This window comes from Lutra lutra, chromosome 6, assembly GCF_902655055.1.
Source record: "Lutra lutra chromosome 6, mLutLut1.2, whole genome shotgun sequence".
NCBI classification, from domain to species: Eukaryota; Metazoa; Chordata; class Mammalia; order Carnivora; family Mustelidae; genus Lutra; species Lutra lutra.
Genome location: NC_062283.1, coordinates 126785756 through 126803982, shown reverse-complemented (window position 1 = coordinate 126803982; position 18227 = coordinate 126785756). Strand labels below are relative to the sequence as shown.

Below are 18227 nucleotides of genomic sequence, written 5' to 3'. Positions count from 1 at the left end.
GAGATAGAAGGGTGTGACAAAGGTAAATCAATTTTAATCATTGTTTACTTGGGGACACCTGGGTGGCTCAGTGGGTTAAAGCCTCTGCCTTCTGCTCAGGTCATGATCCCAGGATCCTGGGATCGAGCCCCACATCGGGCTCTCTGCTTAGCAGGGAGCCTGCTTCCTCCCCTCTCTCTCTCTGCCTGCCTCTCTGCCTACTTATGATCTCTGTCAAATAATTTTTAAAAAATTTTTAATAAATAATCTTTTTTTTTTTTTTTTAATTTGACAGAGAGAGATCACAAGTAGGCAGAGAGGCAGGCAGAGAGAGAGGGGGAAGCAGGCTCCCTGTGAGCAGAGAGCCTGATGCGGGACTCGATCCCAGGACCCTGAGATCATGACCTGAGCTGAAGGCAGAGGCTTAACCCACTGAGCCACCCAGGCGTCCCAATAAATAATCTTTTAAAAAATAATTGTTTACTTGAGTCTTCTTTCTAAGAGCAGGGGAGAAACTCACCTGCATGACACAACCCCCATTCTCGGGACCCAGAACTTGAGAATGTAATATTATGTTATGTAGTACATCTATGTCAACATTTATACTCCCATGGGTTAAACTACAAACCTAGCTTCCATTTACAAAGTTTTCCAAAAATGGACTTAGAAGCTTTTGGAATGCAACCCTTTCATTAGTTGCAAAATGTATGTATAACAGCTGCCTCTATGAGCGGGTTTTTAACTAAAAGTAAAATTTTAGCTATTTTCAGCACAATTTAGGTCTATTAACATGTATCAGTGGTCACTATTTTTCTCATATGAAACATGCTCCTCTGTTCCTGTGCACATCCATAGTGGTTAGTTAACAAAATTTACATTCCAAGTTAACTAGTGACAAATCTCAACTTTACACTTCAGCTTAAGCTATTTTAAAGTAGAAAGATTTCTGTTAGAATGTCCTTTGTGAAATTCTTTGGTCCTGGGTTATGGTTACCTGCCTACTGATCTGGTATAAATGGCACAAATGCATTTATTTAATTTATAATAAGTCCTCTCATTTTACAGATGAGAAAATTCTGGTGATCAGAGAGGTGGTGACTTTCTTAAGGCTTCGGGGCTACTTTAGTACTAGAATTTAAAACGTAGGTTTTCTAATTCTTAGCCCACCAGTTTTCCTTTTACTCCATGCTGTCTCTTTATGACATAACTGCATTATAAAAAGACTCTTTTAGAAAAACACCTGCAGCCTATTAACAGTCATGTAAGACAAGCCTGTTGGGAAACTATAACTTAATAAGCTGATAGTTAAGAGTGATTAATAGGACTATATTTCTTCTCTCCCACTGTGCCACAATAAGCTAGGGTGGGTATTTTACCATTTAAAGATGAAAAAGAACAGATGTATCGTCAGATCATAGATCATGGGTAGTCATTAAGTTTTATTATCTTTAAAAAAATGTTCAATTTCAAGCATACTTGGTGTTTGGAAATATGTTGTGAATCTAATGTTGCAATACCATTAAAACCATAAACTGAGAATATGATGACTATTACTGTATACTTGTGCGACTGATTGAATTGAGTGAAATGGAGGGTGAGTCATCCCAGGTGAGCGCTGGATATACAGTTAGTGGAAACAACTTTCCAGATGAATTTAACAATTTCCCCTTGAATGTATTCAGCACTGGTTAAGGGACTGGGTCACAGTCTTTGCCCTCAAAGGAAATAAAATTAGGTTGGGCAGATGGAAGGCATATTTTAAACATTTTGAAACTGCAGTATGGCATATGATTAAGTGTAAAAACCAGCACAGAAATGCATTAGTGTTGGGGAAAAAGGGTTTAACATAAACTGAATAGCCAAGGAACTTCAAATATTTGGCCTAACTGAATTATTAAATTGCTCTGTAGATTTGGAGACAAATAAATTGATCACCTGTTGAATGAACAAATGACTGAAAATCAGGTTAAAAATTGTAAACTTTTTAAAAAATATTTTATTTATTTATTTGGCAGACAGAGATCACAAGTAGGCAGAGAGGCAGGCAGAGAGAGAGAGAGAGGAGGAAGCAGGCTCCCTGCTGAACAGAAAGCCCCATGTGCGACTCGATCCCAGGACTCTGGGATCACGACCTGAGCCGAAGGCAGAGGCTTTGACCCCCTGAGCCACCCAGGCGCCCCCAAAATTGTAAACTTTCAAGGCTAATGTGTAGCAGTCACAGAGTTCTCAGATTTTTAGAGAATTATTTACTTGCTCAGTTCTAGATTCTGGTCATTCCTTGAGAATGCTGATCTAGTAGTTTTCATAACTTGGAGACTATTGTGTCCATATATCAACAATATTTGAAAATGGCTCAGTATTTTTCACGGAAGAGTGGCAATATCTGATTCTTTCTGAGAGCTTACTGGAGGAGCAGGGAGGAGGCGTGCTTTGCTTAAGGTGGTGTCTGCACAGTATCCTCTATTACAATATTTCTCTTTTCCTAATACCTAGGAATCGAGGGAAAAAAAGTAAGCTTGATATTCAATTCCAAAATTCCATATGAGTGGCCTACCTGACATCTTCACTTAGATATTAAGAATCTGAAACCTTAAATATATCCAGAGAGATCTCTTGTTTCTCCACTGTCTCCCTGCCACCTGTCACCCCATCCCAATCTTTCCTATCTCAGCAAATGGCACCACCATCTACTTTATCGTTCTAAGCTGAAGACCAAAAAGTTTTCCCTTTTCTTATTTTCCACATCCGACCCAACACCAAGTCTTTTTTGAGTTTACCTGTTCTGTATACTTTAGTCAACCTCTAGTGCCCTGTCCGAGTCACCATGATCAGTTCCGTAGACTAGAGTGGCCAACACAAAGGGAGGCAGTAGAGCATTATGGTTAGGAATAGAGGTTCAGAGCTGGATGGCCTGGATTTGAATTCGAGCTTTCCTACTATTATCTGTTGTTAGGAGTTCAGCTGAGCTGGGGAAGTGAGCTGAGATTCAGATGTTAAGAGTAGCTGATTAATGCAACAAACCAAAAATGAAAGAGTTAAGCCTTTATGTGCTGGAATGGTTATACACAAGAGTCTAAAATGAGAAGGCACTGACTCCCCCTGTAACATTTCCCTCATTAAAAAGCATGCTAATCCAGGGTCGGGTGTGTCAACAAAGACATGGGCGATGTCTCACTGTTGTAGGAGCCTCAACCTAAAGGCTCCAGTAATTTTCAGGACTCTGTGGTTGGGGGGAGGGTGAAGGAGGTGGGTTAGGAGTAGAAAAGTCAGTGGAACAGTGTTTTCAAGGTGTCTCCCACTGCCTCTTAAATGAAGGACTCAGCAGAAGCATCTGAAGAAGGCTTATGCCTCTGGCCTCAGATGAAGAGCCCCAGAAGTGAAGGCATGACTGGGCAGGGGAATCTGAGTTGTTTACGACAACTGCCTTCAGAGACTGCAATGCATTGGCTCTGTGCCAAGTGTAGGTTTAGGGGCAGAGCCTTTTTTCCAGGAGGCCTGCCAGGTAAAATCTTTGTAATTGCTCATAGGCATATCTGAAAAATCACACACAGGTTTTTAACCAGGAACCAGACTCTTCAGCTGTGTGAACTTGGGCAAGTTTCTTAACTGTTCTCTGCTACAGTTTATAAAGGAGATGTAGAATTATGGGAATCACATATTGTAGGTTAGTTTTCTATTGCTGCTGTAACAAATTACCACAAATTTAGTAACTTAAAACCACAAACATTTATTATCTTAACAGTTCTTGAGGTCAGAACATTATTGGAATAAGGGTGAAAAATCATATGATTACATCAATAAATGTAGAGATAGGGTCCGTTATCAAAGGAACGAGACTGAGACAAAGTGAAAGTTATGTAAAGCTTTATTCTATGCCAAGCATTAGAAGTCCGACTGACCGGCCAGGGCCGCCTCTGAAGAAAGTGACCCCCCTTGGTCTTACAGGCTAGTTTTTATAGGGCACAACCGCAGATCTCTACGTATGTGGCTTTGGCTGATTGGATGTCTTTTACCTGTCTGGCCTTATTTTAGGTGTGTATTTTAGTAACGGTTACCCGGAACCGATATCAGTAACTGCTGAAGCATTTGTTAAACAACAAAATGGCTACCTAGGCAACATGGCAACAACAAAATGGCTACCTAGGCAACAAAACGGCTACCTAGGCAATATGGAGTCACTCTAGCTAAGCAGGCCCAGGCAGGCCCTAGGGGTTTAACAGGTTTTAATGTGGAATTGGCCCCAACAGTAGAAATGAGTACTTGATAAAGTTCAAGTCCCCCCACCTTTAAAGATTTTATGTATTGAGAGAGAGAGAGAGAGCACGTGAGTGGAAGGAGGGGCAGAGGGAGAGGGAGAGAGAGAAACTGGAAAAGACTCTATGCTGAGTGTGGAGCCCAATGTGAGGCTCAATCTCAGGACCCTGAGATCATGACCCAAACTGAAATCAAGAGATGGACGCCCAACCAACTGAGATATCCAAGCACCACAGAGTTCAACCCCTTTTGACAAACACTGTCAAAATTCAAAATTTAGAAGAATTTACTTGATTTGAGAAAGACATATTGTATACCAAACATTCTACAGCAAATATCATGTTAATGGGGAGAATAAAGATTCTGATCAAGATCTGTTCTAAGACAGGAATACTCAATATTACTATTATTGTTTGACATAATACTGAAGGTTTAGCTAATGCTATGATGTAAAGAAAAGAATTAAAAGTTATCAGGATGGGAAAGATATAAAATTATTTGTAGCTATGATTGTGTACAAAAGAAGTGTATTGAACAGAGTGACTATTAGACCTAATGGGAGATAAGAATGATAGTATTTGCCTTTATCAGCAACAAGCAGAAAATTTAAGTGGAAATTATACACTACCTACAATAGCCACTAAAACTATATGGTAAGATATAATCTCTCAAAAATGCAAAAAAAAAAAAATTACAGGTAAAACGTTAAGACTATTTAAAGACTATGACCTGAGGGTGTGTGGAAAAACTTTTAAGACCCAAACAATTCAAATGAAGAATTGCTTGCTACAAAATTAAGAGGTTTTTTCATTTGAGGGACATCATAGAGAAAAACAGATGACAGATTGGGAGAAGATATCCGTAATGTCTAAGTCCAACAAGAAGTTCACATACAGAATATTCAAACAAATGTTGCTTATCAACAAGAAAAAAAAAGAAAGAAAGAAAGAAACAGGAAACCCAGTGGGCAAAGGGGCAAAGGATATGGTTAGGCAATTCACAGATGGAGAAGCCCAACTGACTAACAAGTATATGAACAGATGCAAATCAAAACAGGCAAGTTTCAAGTAAAAATTAGTTCCACATCAGAATAGCAAATATTAGAATATACCAGATTTTAGCGACTATGTGAGAAGTCACTAAAGCCTTGGAAATTAAAGTGTTAACTGGTAGGGCCATTCTGGAAAAAATTCCTTGAAAAATTTGGTTACACTAAATACGAGTGTGCCTGTGGCCCAGTTGTCTGGTGCTTCATATTTCCTAGAAGAATTTCACACTTGTCCTTGGGGGACATTATTATTTGCTTATTGTGGCCTTGTTCAGGGTTGACATTTGTACTGTTTCCAGTTTTTGTTTTAAAACAATACTGTTATGAATATTCTTGAATGTCTATATGTGTGCCAGAGTTTTTCTGATAGCATCGCTGGATCACAGGGAATGCACATCTCCAAATTTAAGAGATGATCCTACTGGTTTTCCAAAGTGGTGATATCATTTAATATTTTCTTTAGCAGTATATAAGAGATGTGACTGCTCCTAGATTCTTTTTTTTTTTTTAAAGATTTTATTTATGTATTTGACAGATAGAGATCACAAGCAGGCAGAGAGGCAGGCAGAGAGAGAGAGAGGAGGAAGCAGGTTCCCCGCTGAGCAGAGAGCCCGATGTGGGGCTCGATCCCAGGATTCTGGGATCATGACCTGAGCCACTGAGCCACCCAGGCGCCCTGCTCCTAGATTCTTCTCAATGCTTCAGATGTCAGATTTTAAAAATCCTGCCAATACCGTCAGTGTGAAATATATCTTAGTGTGATTCTAATTTTCGTTTTCCTTTTCTTCCATTTCTTCTTTCTAATTCTCTTTTTTTTTTTTTTTAAGATTTTATCTATTTGACAGATCACAAGTAGGCAGAGAGGCAGGCAGAGAGAGGGAGGAAGCAGGCTCCCTGCTGAGCAGAGAGCCCTATGCGGGGCTGGATTCCAGGACCCTGAGATCATGACCTGTGCCGAAGGCAGAGGCTTCAACCCACTGAGCCACCCAGGCGCCCCTTCATTTCTAATTTTCATTTTCATCTGCTAACCTAAAAGTTAAGCAGCATTTTTATAATTTATTGGCCATTTGTGCTTGAGTCTTCTATGAAGCACACTGTGGCAAAGAAGATAATCTATACGATACCAATCATTTAAAATTAGTTGAGTCTTAAAACAATGGCCCCGGGGGGCACCTGGGTGGCTCAGTGGGTTAAGCCTCTGCCTTCAGCTCAGGTCATGATCTCGGGGTCCTGGGATCGAGTCCCGCATGGGGTTCTCTGCTCTGCAGGGAGCCTGCTTCCTCCTCTCTCTCTGCCTGCCTCTCTGCCCACTTGTGATCTCTCTCTGTCAAATAAATAAAATCTTTAGAAAAAAAAAAAGCAACAAAAAAAAACAATGGCCCCGAATGCTTTCGGTTCTTGTAAACTACTGTTTACAGAGGGGCTTGAAATATTTCTCCACTTTTTGGGTAAAATGTTCCATATATATTCATTAGGTAAAGCTTGTTAACTGTATTGTTCAAATCTTCCATATCCTTACTGATATTTTTCTTCTTTATTTTGTGAACTATCAATCACCAAGTTCTGAGGTATGTTAAAATCCTCAGCTCTACTGTTGTGCTTCTATATTTATTCTCGTAATTCTTTTAAGTTTTGCTTTATATAGTGTCAAGCTATAATGTATAGAGTTCAGTTTGGAATTTTTGTATCTAATGGTGAATTAACCTTTTCTCATTATGTAGTTTGTCTCAATGCCTTTTGTCTTAAAAGTCTATTTTGTCTGATATTAATATAGTAACATCAGCTTTATTTTGGTTATCTGCACTGTGTATGTATTTTTTCATCCTTCTAATTTCAACTAATTGTTAACCTTATGTCTCATAAAGCAACTTATAAGTGGATTTTATTTATTTTTACCCAATTTAATAATCTTTACTTTTTAAACACATTTATTTTTGCATTTAAATTTACATAATAATTCATATTTTGTATTTATATCCATGTGCTATCCCCTTCAGGATTTCCAATTTGATTTTTGTAGATGTACATATTTCCATCTCTTGTATATCTTCTATATGCTAGGTCTCTGTTCTGCATTATGCAAAATATTCTGATTCATCTTCCAGCTTATTCTTTCTTATGCTGTATCTATTCTTTTATTTAACCATCTTTTAAATTTTAAGTTAAAATTATTTTTTATTTCTAAAAGTTCTATGTGGTTCTTTTTCTGTGTCTTCCTTTTCATGTTTTAGTCTTGTGTTCCTTATTTGTATTGAAAATTCTCAGGCAAGTAGGCAAGTAGTTTATTGGGGAAGCGAATGCAGGGAACAGGAGTGCGAGATTAGGGAAAGGGAAACAAGGAGGGAATGCCAATATAGGGATGCCCTATGGATTGATCTTCATTGTAGGCAACTGGGACTCTGTTCCAACAGGACCTTTTGAAGAGCTTGTATCTCAGAATTGTCCACTAAAAGAGTGAAAGATGAGAGCATTTATCCATTAGCTTTCATAGTCCCTTGGTCAAAAGTTGCCCCAGGGAGGTCAGTCTTCCATACTTCCAGATGTGCATGCATATGCCTAGTCGACTTCTGAATAAACTGACATCAGAGAAGCCCAGGGACAGGGAACAAGAGATAAATGGTACAGTTGAAGCAAAACACTACCAGATTACACCTGTCATTTGCTATTCCATAATTGCACTATCTGGTCTCTTCTGCGGTCTAATTCTTATGATTATAGTTTCCAATGACCCTATACTCATGGTCCTTCATGTGTCTTGTGAAACTCTGCTCTGAGATCTTACTCTTTGGTAGTTTATCTGTGCGAATTCTTTGGGAATCGACTTGACAGTTCGTTCCTTTTGAGTGGGGCTGCTTTTGATTCTGTCAGGCATCTGAGTGCATTACCAACCCAGTACAATTTTAAACTATATTCTTAACCTGAAGTTTCTTTGGCACCACTCTAGTGGTGTAAATTTGGACTAGAAACCCAAATAAAGGTCTGTTTGTGGTTATGAATTCTTAGGAGAGATGTTTTTCTCCTCTACTAGCATCTAGAGATTGAGAAGTTTTTCTTTCTCTCTTTCCTCTTCCTTCTTTCCTTCCTTCCGCCTTCCCTCCCTAGATTTTATTTATTTGAGCGAGAGAGAGAGAGAGAGAGAGATTGAGCATGAGCAGGGGTTGGGGGGTACAGACAGAGCAGACTCCCTGCTGAGTGGGGAGCCAGACTCGAGGCTCGATCCAAGGACAGAAAGATCATGACCTGAGCCAAAGGCAGACACTTAACTGACTGAGCCATCCAGGTGCCCCAAGAAATTAGTTTTTCTTGTTATCTCTAATGTAGGAAGTAGATCTGTCATTGAAGTCTCCTATTAGACTCCCTGCCTCAGTCAGGCCACTTGTGTCTCCATGCCCCGACACCCTACGAGAAATCAAAGATCAAGGTCTACAGGATCAGTGAATATTATCAGAGTGAAAACTGGGTCCACATTTTCATGTGACTTTAGGCACCTAAGTATTCCTCACTTTCTTGCCAGCTTATTAGCATGTTTTAAAAAGATTTTCCTTTTAATATTATGCATCGATTTGGGGTGTTTTCAAATGGAAGGGTCAGACTCTTGAGGGTGAAATACTGCCTGGGATGGAAATATGCATTATTGTCCGTAGGTCCCGAAAGTAAGTGAAATTTCTCAAAACTCAGGAAGTCTTTTCAAATTTATCATGACGACCACACAATAATTAGAGTACAAGTTGGAGAATCAGTTTCCCTAAGTTACTACCTGTGTGGTCACAGATAAGTCAATCAACCTCCTATTGACTCAATTTTTCATCAGAGGAACAGTACCTACTTCACAGGGTTCTAATGAGGATTTAATAAATTAATATACAGCACTTACAATAATGGAAAATAGTAAGTACTCAATATACATTAGCAATTATATTACTACTATTATTCTTACTATTCTTATTATTACTATATATTATTCTTCCAAGCTTATCTCCTACCCAATCTATTCTTTTTTTTTTTTTAAGATTTTATTTATTCATTTGACAGACAGAGATCACAAGTAGGCAGAGAGGCAGGCAGAGAGAGAGGAGGAAGCAGGCTCCCAGCTGAGCAGAGAGCCCGATGTGGGGCTCGATCCCAGGACTCTGAGATCATGACCTGAGCCGAAGGCAGAGGCTTTAACCCACTGAGCCACCCAGGTGCCCCTACCCAATCTATTCTTTCATTGCCCTCTGATTTGAGTGTGTGCTGTTACTTCTCTTAAAGTTCTCTTCCAACTGTAAGAGGAGGTCATTCTCAAAGAACACCTCATCACTGAGGGAGAATTTTCAGCACAGCCCTCCAAGAGATGCCGCTCATTATTGCCGCCTCCCCATCTATTCTGTTTCCTTATTTTAAGTGTGGTGGGGTTCTCTGTGGGGAGCAGAGAGAACCTGACAGGCTGCCCTATTTGGGGACAAGACTCTCAACAATGCTATCCTATCCTATCCCACCTATCTTAGTAATCCTAACACTAGAACAAAAGCTCCAAAGACAAGATTTACAGTTTCAGGAAGACCTCAAAACATCAAGCTATCAGATTTAGGTTTGAGTTTCAGTTCTGTGACTAATGATATAAATGATGTTACCATCTCTACTGACCTCTCAAATATTGTTGCAACATTTAAACAAGAAAAAGTACTTAAAAATCTTGGTAACAGGAAAGCCCTAAATTGGTAGGAGCATTTTTAAGAGGTTAGGAACCCTTGTTTAAAAGATAGGAGATGATTTTTAAAAATCACAACAACAAATCTTTATTTCCGTCTAGAGGAATTAAGCATACTGTTGATAAATGCTTGTGAACATTATGCAACATGAAGTCTAGGGGGTGTAACATCATCCTTAAACATGAACTGAGGGGCGCCTGGGTAGATCAGTCAGTTAAGTGTCTGCCTTTGGCTCAGGTCATGGTCCGAGTGTCCTGGGATCGAGCCCCACATGGGGCTCCCTGCTTAGGCAATAGCCTGCTTCTCCCTCTCCCGCTCCCTCTGCTTCTCCCTCTCCCGCTCCCTCTGCTTGTGCTCTTTTTCTCTCTCTCAAATAAATAAAATCTTTAAAAAAAACATGAACCGACATCACCACACACATTACTCCTCTCCAGTCTAAACGCAGTGATCACTAACTTATGCACAGAGGCTAGAGTTTGTGTGTCAACATAGAGTTCAGCTGTATGTACTAATTCCTCTAAGTACTTGTGACATTATGTCAAGAGTTCAGCAGCTGAGCTTCACATAGGGCAGTGTGATTCATCGGGATTATTAGGCTCCTCCTGGAGTAACTTCCCTGAGTTGATTGCCTTTGACAGATCAGTTTGCTTAGATTAAAAAGCACTTGCTGCTGTCTGGTCGGATTTAAACACTTCGGTTAGAAGAAGCTGAACTCTAACTCTGTCCAGTCTGTGGAAACACCTGGATGTGAAAAATACACTGAATATAGTGATACAAAGAAAAAACCGAGTTAGCAATACACTGGGGTACAGTGTTGTGATCATGTGAAGGAGCATACATGCCAAACAAAAGTGACCACAGGTATATGGGAGGGAGGGAAGAATACCTTGCCTTTTTTTTTTTTTTAAAGATTTTATTTATTTATTTGACAGACAGAGATTACAAGTAGGCAGAGAGGCAGGCAGAGAGAGAGGAGGAAGCAGTCTCCCTGCTGAGCAGAGAGCCCAATGTGGGGCTCCATCGCAGGACCCTGGGATCATGACCTGAGCTGAAGGCAGAGGCTTTAACCCACTGAGCCACCCAGGCGCCCCATGAGTACCTTGCTTTTAACAGCAACTACATCTGTTCCCAAGGTACTGCTAAGCCAGTAACAATATTTGAGATACCACCGTGTTCCACATTCACTCAGTGTTCACTACTATTAGACTTGGGGCAAAATGGATCCCTCTTCTGGGCTGAACAATGGAAAGTATCTGGGGATACAGACATCTCTCCCTTCCCCCTTTTTGAATGGACCTAGTAATTTAATAGAAGAAACAATAGTATCAAGAGTACTAAATTAGCTGTATGCTAAAGTTTAAACTATCTTTTAAAAAAATGAACGAAATAACTGATATAAGTGAAATTTAAGGTTAATGCCTGACATTGCATTCCCAGACTGCATGAGTTGTGGATAAAATGGTGGCTGAGATGACATTAAGCTGATTACTGACCCGCCCTAACCCCCCCCCCCCCCCCCACCGGTCTCTAGTGGATCAGCAAACAGAGTACTGGAACTCGTGTTAGAGGAAAGTCTCATCTACACCATCCTTTTCATCACAGCTTCCTTTTGTGTTTGGGCTTCTTGATATCTTTGAAGATGGAGGCTGACTGGGATGTTTAAAACGGAGGAGATGAGAACCCTGGCTCGATGGCTTTTCTCTTCTTAGGAATTTAAGTCCCCTGAGAATATAATCCTCACATGGCTCCGGGCTAGAGAAAACATCGGTTATACAGAGTTTTAATTTTAGTGAGTTTGTAGTGAATTTTTTATCAACAAAGAACACCATTGCCATGTCATCTATTAATATATTTGTAGAGTTGTGCAACCATCATGATGATCTAAGTTTAGACAATTTATCACCCAAAAGAAACCCAGGTGTCCATTAGCAGTCTGTGGAGCAGAACACTGTGTATCAGTAATCAGTGCCATGGCAGAACTCCAACAACATGGAGGAGAGGAAAGATCATCACGGTGCCAGCCACCCAGCAGAGAGTCCAAACACTTGTGTCCACTGCATCTTGGTATGAGTCACCAAGGAAAACACAACATAACCAAGCACTGGATAGAATAATGTTTTTTACTCACAGAGAAGAGTCCGCTTAGAACTTCCAGAGGGACCTGGCCAAATGCAGCACCATGGAGTATACCATGGACCCGTTCCCCAACACGACTGTGCAATGACAGCTGGCCAGCTTGCTGGAGGGCATGTCAGACAGGTCAGTAATCATCCCCAATCTCCTCCCCAAGTATATTTCTGTACCCAACAGGTCTGAAGCCAACCCTGTGAAGCAGCTGCAGCCCAAAGAGGAAGCTGGCTACCACGATATGTACATCTAGCTTTGGAGGGAGCGTTTAGGCTCAGGGGTTGCTGGCTTCCTTGAGTAGTGGGTCATTGAGCTGCCAGACCAGCTGCCATCTGCTGTGGATATACACTCAGGGCCGGGGACAGACAGAAGCAGCCCTGCAGGTGGAACCCTGCTGTCCTCACTGTCTCCGGGGGGAACTTCACCTCTTCCCTCTCACCAAGCAGCTGCCTCCCCGTGCTCCTGCAGGACCTCTGGGTTTTGGGCCCTCCCAAAGAGGGCCATGGGCTTCACCAGGTCAAACTGATGTAGCCGTCAGTCTTCTTCAGGCCCAGGATGCATGAAAAGAAGTAGGGCTTGTTATCATAGTGCTGCATCACTGCGTGACTGTTTCAGGGAAGTCAAACTGGAACAGGTACTTGTGTGACAGTATGAAGACAATGGCCTTCATCCAGAAGCACTTGCTGGATGGACAGCATGGTCCATGGGATGGCAGGCATGGCCCATAGGATGGGCAGCACCACGAGGTCAGGGACGACGAGGGCTAGCAGGGTAGTTCTGAGCGGGCTAGTTGCACTCTGGTACCCAGCCTGCAGCAGCCACAGTGCCCGGCCCTGCCGCTTTGGCCTCCTCCAGCTTTAGGAAGCACAGGGGCTTGGTGAAGAGCAGCAATACCCGTATTGGCTGGAAGCTACCACAACTGCACAGGGAAGCCCTGGGCTCGGCAGGCACCTCGTCCTTGCTGCTGCTGTGGGGGTTGTGGCTTTTGCTGAGGGCGCTGCTTGTGCTGTTGGTTGTAGGCTTGGCGGCTTCCCTGAGGACGTGCTTGGCTCAGGGTGGGCCTGCGAGGGGCCCTGCAGCATGGCCTGGACTTCGCCCTCCTACAGCTGGCCCAGTACGCGCCAGTGACTGTCTGTCCTCCGAAGGAGCTCCGGGTCCCGGCGGGGTGGGAAACGTGGCACCTGCGGCCCAGCACGTGGCTTGCGGCGCTCCTGCTGGGCCGCAGCCCGGTGCGTCAGCCCGTCCGCCAGCGCAGAGCCCCTCCCCCACAGGAACCTCGGACTCCGCGCTCTCTGCGTCACGTGGCTGCGCCGCGCCTTCCGCGGGCTCCGCTTCCGGACGCAGACGGTCTCCTGTGGGCAGCTACTCTGCCCACTCCTGCCACCGCCGCCTCAGCACTGCCAGGACTCTGGTCACCTATCCTATCCCTGCTCTGCCATCTGGAAGGCGCTCTGTGCTCACTGCCTGGGCTCTTCAGGCCAGGCCGCCTTCTCCCCGTCGGACTCGAACAGTGGTCCCAGGTGGGAGTGGATGGCTGTGACGTGGTCTAGTCACAGCCAGCACCATTGTCACTGCAGCAGGGAGCAGCCCTCTGGACTGCCCAGCCCTGGCTTCTGGTTTCTGGGGGGGGCCACTGCCCGTCGGGTCCTGCTTGTGTCTCTCAGGCTTGGCACAGCTGCGCCAGGGAATTCGCTGCTTTGTGGTGCAGGTCGATGCTTTTGAGGTCGGCAGCTTGGTAGAGGGCAAGACTCCTGGAGGCCTGCAGGTTGCTGGGCAGCAGGAAGATCTGGAGCTCGGCCTTGATGTGCAGGGAGTGGTGGCTGAGGAAGATTCAGTGCTGCAGCAGCGGGAACAGGGAGCAGAGGCTGTCAGGCAGGACCTGGCCTCCTCCACCTGCAGCAGGCAGTCCTGGTCCCTGCCCAGCATCTCCCTGGGGTTATGGTCACCCTTGATGCAGCACATGAGGCTGAGTAAAAGTTGGATGGCCCAGCAGAAGTTGCTCTGCATTTGCTCCACACACACCCAGGACAGGAACAAGAGGATGTCCTTGGAGATGACAGTGAGCTTGCAGAGAATGAGGCAGCCCCTTGGCAGGAGACAGGCTCGTGTGTTCTTCTGCAGCTTGGCGCTGAAGAGCAGCAGGTATAAGTGGGTCAGTGGGTAGCCCAGCTTGAAGATGCTGATGTGGGCAGCCCTCTTGACTAACACCAACCAGGGAGAGGAAGCAAAAGATGGCCACCTCCAGCATGCTAAGGTAGGACCCACAGGGGATAAAGTTGGGCATGGCGTGGGGCTCCCCCGACAGGTTCCAGGTGGTCAGTATTGATGCCAGCCGCTCCTTGTTGTACTTGGAAGAGAACACCTACCACAGCAGAGCAACAGGAGGAAATCACTTATGAGGTTGGTGGAGTTGGGGCCCTGAATAACTTGGGTAGGTACAGCCACTTAAGTGTGGAATTCACAAGGATGGTCTTGCTTCAGTGACACAGATAGTTTATGCACAGGAATGTCAAGGTGTATCCGGTATTGGGAAAACAGTAAGAGTATCAGGAAGAGGCAGTAGTTGGGCCAGAGGCCAGCAATAGCCCAGAGTGCTGGTGGGTGAGGATAGCCACTGCAGCATGATCATGAAGTTCCTGCACAGCCCAAACATGTTCACGGCCACCAGGAAGATCTCCAGTCCAAGTTTGTAGAAGAATTTGAGGTAGTGGAGTAGTCCCTGTTTCAGCCACTAGAGAGTATTGTCCTTTATAGACAGCTTGGGCAGCTGGTGGGGCCAGCAGGTGCTATGGGTGGTGATGTTCCTGGCATTGGTACATGGTGACCTCAAATGCCAGCAGCAGCAGGGCCTGTAGGTGGTTCTGGATGTAGCTCAGGTTCAGGAAGCCCTTCCACACCCCCAAACCAGTTAACAAGGCTCGTGGGCCGCCGGTACAGCAAGAATTGATTGATCTCTGTCTTCTGCAAGTTGGTGCTATTGAGAAAGGGCTCAGTAGTTTTTGGAATACTCAAGGGGCTGATGATCTTGATAGACCGTCTTGCACATAATGATAATACTGGCAGGAGGCCAGAAGTGGAAGTAGGGCAGGGTGAAGCCTCACAGCACAACCAGCAGGAGGTTCATCACTAACACCTCCTTGAGGGTCATCCAGACAGTGTGCAGGACCACCTGCTTGAAGACAAGCAGCTCCAGCAGACATCAGAAGAACATCACATTGGGGCGCCTGGGTGGCTCAGTGGGTTAAGCCGCTGCCTTTGGCTCAGGTCATGATCTCAGGGTGCTGGGATCGAGTCCCACATCGGGCTCTCTGCTCAGCGGGGAGCCTGCTTTCCTCTCTCTCTCTCTCTGCCTGCCTCTCTACCTACTTGTGATCTCTGTCTGTCAAATAAATAAATAAAATCTTAAAAAAAAAAAAAAAAAAAAAGAAGAAGAACATCACATAAGCCAGAAGCCAGTGGCCAAGTCCAGCGGGTGCATGGTCACCAGGCCCTACCTGTTGGCTGTGGCTTCTGGGACTTACATGGCTTGGTGGGAGCCAGCTGTGCTCAACCCCTTGTCCCTGGAAACCTACTCTTCCTCTTTCTGCTGCTCCACCAGTGGGGTCCCACATACCACACACTTCCTGTGAGCCCGACATAGGAGGTGGTGCCAGGTCAGAGGACATGCTTGATGAGCTGCATAAAGGGCTGAGTGCAAGGCAGGCAGGGTGCAGGGAAGCAGGAGAAGCCAGGGATGAGGATGCTGGAGAAGGACTTGGGCATGTGGAACTGCTCCAGGCTCGTGTCCCCCAACTGCTCATTGGTGAAGCCCATCAGGTCGTTCCAGTGTATGGCAAGGCTGTGCAACTGGAAATTATAGGCAGCGATGAGCCCCAGCACAGTGTAAACCATGGCCAGCCACCAGAACACTTCAAGCAGCTTCTGCCACAGGCTGTTGTGGATGTGGAAGAGGGCGAGGCAGAGCAAGAAGAGGAACATGTGGATGATCTTGTAGATGGTGAGGCAGCTGGCAAAGCTGACCACGATGTATGTTTCAGCAGACATGTAGATCCAGTAGTTGGGTAGACACCTGTGACTGGCTCCCCCAGACTCTGAAGCAGCATCCCGTGTGCTCTGTGTCTGCCATGGCGACTCTGTTGGTGCAGGGGGGCCTTCACCTTCAGCAGTTTCTCCTTGACACACTGGTGTAGCAGCAGCTAGAAGGTCGGAGTGTTCACCATGGCACTGAGGTTCAGGCAGAGGTAGTGGATGTTCTGTAGTCCCATATGGCCAGGCTGACAGAACCCAGGGTGATGGGGAGCTCAGGACATTGTGTCATGCTCTGTGGCCCACATGTGGTGCAGGCTGCACAGTGCCAGTCTATAGAGCAGGATGGAAGGTGCTCCAAGCGTGGTCAGCTGGTGGCAGCTGCACATGGTCCAGATGGGGCAAGCCCAGAGCAGCAGCATGAAGACATGAAAGTCAGCCAGCTGTAGTAGGGGATGTGCCATATAATCATGGTGATAGGGGCACAGCTGTACAGAGTGCTGGTCCATGATGAGGTGGGCCCACATCTCTCTAGGCTCAGCCAGCCTGGGGCTCAAATGGGTGCTGCTGGGTGGGGCTGTGGCCAGATTGTGCCTGATGTAGATGTCCACCTCTTTGTCAGGGCCTGTGAGCATCATGTGATGGGCAGCCTCCTCTTTCATGGCAGCAACAGCCCTGGCCTGCCCTGGGCTATAGCCCACCTTGGTCACCTCCACCTCTTGCTCTTCCTTGCCCCTCATGCTTCCTTGGACCCTTGGTCCAACTGGGTGGTATGTGCAGAGCTTCAAGAGTGACATTCAGAAGCTTGACTGTAAGACCTCTGAGGCCTTAAAAGAGGTCTTTACGGGGCCGCAGTTTAAAGTTGGGGGTCTGGAGAGATGAACTGGGACAAAGATGGCCTTCTTCGCCTTCTTCACCATGGCTGAATACTCTGAGTGGGCCACCCTTCTCAAATCTTTAACAAGCACATTGGCAGTGGGGGCTGGCAGGCTGCCACAAAGGCCTGGGGTGGTACACCTGTCGAACAGCAGTGCAGGGGTCCCAGCGTGAGCTCAGGAAGGTGAGTTCCCAGAGGCAGAAGGACAAACACTCACTCGGTCTTGATTTCAGCATAAATACACATTATGAAAGCAGGCCCTCATCATCCTTCTGATCTTTTGGGTTTTAAGCAGGAGGTATCAGTAAAGTTACCACAAGGATAACTGGCTTGTGGTGGCCAAGCGTTCATAACAATGTTGCTCTATGGTCCTTTGATGTTGTCTCTTCCTATCATGGTGAAGCAGAATTCACCAGGCATTGGATTTTCATTCACTAATAGGGAAGGTGAGCTGGGATTAGACCATCATAGGATGGGTTAGTTTTACCTTACCGATAATGTGTTGTCGCCATGGTAATCCTGCTTAGTTCAAGAGGAACCTCCCTGTCATTTTTAATAATCATAATTCTGAAATTCACTTTTACTTCAAAGTGTTCTGAGCTTCACAGCTATGAATTCTTTTTTGTTAATGCTATTTTTTAAAAAAAATTTTATTTATTTATTTGACAGAGATCACAAGTAGGTAAAGAGGCAGGCAGAGAGAGAGGGAGGAAGCAGGCTCCCTGCTGAGCAGAGGCCACCCCCCCACCCCAATGCGGGGCTTGATCCCAGGACCCTGAGATCATGACCTGAGCCGAATGCAGAGGCTTTAACCCACTGAGCCACCCAGGTGCCCCTGTTAATGCTATTTGAATGAAAAGTTTAACAACAAACTAAGTACAGTCTTATTTAGACACTCAGAATTTTGTTCCCGGAAGGATTTTGGAGATTATCTTGTTCATGGATTAAGCAGTAGCTACTCATTGCCAATCAATTATTGCCAGACTGACATGAGGGCCCAGTGATGCTGGATCCTACAATTAAAAGAAAAAAAAAAGCCACAAATTTGGATATTTATGGGAAATATCCAAATTTTAAAATGGCACAATGAATTTAAAATTCTGTTAAGGTGAGAGGTTCTGGTGTTTTAGTTTCTTTGTATCCTGCTTTGCCCTGCCTTGTGCTGTGGATTGGAGATAGATATTGCTGAAGAGTTTGGTTGAAGGAATTCTGGGAGATTGTAGAT

The 18227-nt window shown here is 44.7% G+C and overlaps 1 pseudogene; it reads right to left on the bottom strand.

Moving 5' to 3' along the window:
• Positions 1 to 13759: 13759 nt before the first annotated feature.
• Positions 13760 to 16637, bottom strand: LOC125101667 (piezo-type mechanosensitive ion channel component 1-like; annotated as a pseudogene).
• Positions 16638 to 18227: the final 1590 nt, after the last annotated feature.